This window comes from Mus pahari, chromosome 4 (genome assembly GCF_900095145.1).
Source record: "Mus pahari chromosome 4, PAHARI_EIJ_v1.1, whole genome shotgun sequence".
In the NCBI taxonomy this organism is placed as follows: domain Eukaryota; kingdom Metazoa; phylum Chordata; class Mammalia; order Rodentia; family Muridae; genus Mus; species Mus pahari.
The window spans coordinates 6,475,819-6,478,551 of record NC_034593.1 but is presented as its reverse complement, the minus strand read 5'-3'; the positions used below and the strand labels follow the sequence as shown (position 1 = coordinate 6,478,551).

General features: G+C 45.4%; 1 protein-coding gene across 2 annotated transcripts in view; it reads left to right on the top strand.

Moving 5' to 3' along the window:
* Positions 1-1,113: 1,113 nt before the first annotated feature.
* Snx16 (sorting nexin 16) overlaps positions 1,114-2,733 on the top strand; it is a 23,326-nt gene continuing 21,706 nt past the window's right edge. For both annotated transcript variants that reach the window (XM_021196159.1, XM_021196156.1), the window contains exon 1: positions 1,114-1,330. The gene's annotated coding sequence lies outside the window, so the exon portion shown is untranslated. The remainder of the gene's footprint in view (positions 1,331-2,733) is intronic.

The window sequence follows — 2,733 nt, the reverse complement described above, 5'->3', positions numbered from 1 at the left end:
CCTTATCTGAAAACACCCAGAATGTTCTTCCTTGATTACTAAAAATGTCTAGCTATTTCCTGAAAGTAAAATCTAGCCATTTATCAATACCAAAAATATGTGATATACACATATTTATATATGTATATGTTGTATATATGTATATCTATTATGCTCCACTCAATAATCTTTAAAAAAAATTACTCTTGAACAATTCCAACAACCTTTACAAGATCTTCGTCTTTCTTCAAATTATGGTACCTGTACACTCTTATTTCTTGAACGTTCTTCTTTCCTTGGCCCCTGGAGCCCTATTAAGAAAACTATTCCAAGGTTCATTTTTCTTTGCCTTACTTTTTTCTTCCCTTTATTCAATGATATTAATTCAAGGACAAAATTGCCAATTTCATCCTGAAAATACCTTTATGCTTTCAACCAATTCTGTTTCTCTCATACTTATTTCGCCAATAAAAGCCACGCCTATGTCAGAAATCACATTATCATTTTGGAATCACCATTCTCAATTTTCCCCTTCTAGGTATTGCTCCAAAGCCCTAGAAATCATGGAATAATCTTTAAATAAGCCAACTCGATTGTACTGATAAATGGTTCTGTAAACTTTGATATATAACCATTAAATAATAGTGTTGCTGAAACATTATAGGTTTTCAAATGAGCAAATCTAAGCAGCCTGATACTGTTTTCACTAGGGATAAATTACTAAGACATTCAGCAATCTTTGCCATTGTCCTAAATTACAGGGACGAATACACAAGAAAATAGTGTTCTATCTGCCTACTCTTCTAATCAGTTTTCAATCCATCAAAGAAATGCTAATTATGGAAAATGACTAACCTTCTAGACAGCCCCCCCAACCAGTGAAAACTACAAGTCCCATGATGCAAAGCTCTAGCCTGAACTTATGCTACCCAAAGTGCCTTCTGGGAATTGAAGTCTTCTCGTCACCTACTTAGCAAACTAGACATTTCTCAGAATCTCCCTTTTAGTAATAAAGCCTGTGAAAAAAGCTGTAGATTCCCTGAGACGGAATTAGACTTGCTCGGGCCACGGCAGGGACAGGGACCAACAATCCCAGGGTGAGCCTCCGGGGGCAGCGCCGCGGTGTGACGTCACTTCCGGGAGCGGCACACCTCCCCCTCCCACTTGAGGCCGTCCCTTCCCTCGGGTTCGCGGGAACCTGGCCGGGCGGCCGAGCCTGGGCACCGAGCGGCGGCTCTGGGGCGGAGGGTCACGTGAGGCGTCCGAGTGCCGGGACGGGACGCGACCCGCCGCGGTCCGAGAGGAGCCGCCTCCCTTCTCCTGACGGCGTGGGGTCGCGGGGCGCGCCGAGGTAGGACGCGGGGGCACCTGCCGCCTGGACGGCGGGCGCGCGGGCGGCTGCGGGGCGCGGAGGAGCCCGGAGCCCGCCGGGCCCGGGAGGACTGGAGGTGCGGGAGCCCGGCCTGAGGGCTCGCGGCCCGCGCCGACCGCGTCGCCCCGCCAGCTTCCCCGGGCCTGCGTTCCGCCACCGGGCTGTCACCCTTCTCACGGGTAGCGCGGGAGCATCCTCCCGGGGACAGAGGTCAGGCGCCCCCGACGAAGGCGACACGCCCTCCCTCCGCAGGCTCGGCGCTCCCGCGGGTGGGAGTCCCCGGGCGCACCCCGAGGCCGTCCTTGGCAGCCCGCGGCCTCAGGTGGCAGATGCCAGGCCAGCGGCGGAGCTACGAGCATCCTGTGCAGTTCTTCTGGGGAGGTGCGGGGTGGGGGTCAGGATTCACCCCAGGGGTGAGTCTGTAGCTCGAGTTTCTGCAATGTTCGACAGTAAGGAAGGTTGAGGTTAGACACCCTGTGTAAACTTCCTACACCCAGAGGAGACAGCTTGCTAAGAGTACAGTAAATAAAGTTGGCCTGGGAGATCCCCTGTTGCTGTGTATAAATAGACCTGTCATTTCTCCTGGTCGCTACTTAAAATTTCTGTGTTTATTAATACTTAACGACGTAATGGTAAATCATTACTTCTTCATTCTACAAAATTATTCAGACATAAAATATAACCATCTTTTGGACCTTAGGTTATTGAGAATTAATAATCTAGAATCTAAAGCAAAAATTTTATTTAATTTGGTTGACTGTAAACCTGATACCCCCCCCTTTTTTTTTTTCATTAACTTTACCAAGTTTGCATTTGAAGTATATTTGATTCTAAGTTTTTAAAAAATGTTACTTTCAAGACAGTTGTTGCTGGCTTGGTAGTACAGGTGTGTATCCCAGCACCTATGGAGGCTGCAAGATCAAGTTCAAGCCTGCCTGGGCTTCTTACTTAGCAAGTTCACAGGCAACAACTAGGTAAGGTAGTAAGACCCTGTCTAAAATTAACTTTTTTTTTTTTTTTTAAGGAAAGAGGTTCAGAATACATGCATAGCATTTGCAAGTCTCAATCAAAGTAAAAGAGCATTCCTTAGTAATAATCTAAATTTCTGACTGACTATGATTAGCCTGTGTAAATCCTTGGGAGTTTCAGTAATTGTATAAAAAAGTAAAATGAGTGACTGTTTTCCTTCTTCTGTTCCTATGTTGCATATAGTACTACCAGGACGACAAAACTTCCTTTCTCCTTCTGCTATCTTTTTTTTTTTTTTTTTTTTTTGAGTTTTATTTTTTTTTTTTGAGTGGGAGTAGACAGGGAATATGTTCATATGTATGTTAGGATTAAGTCCATTTAAAATGAATATTGCAAAAAATAAAGGAAAGTAG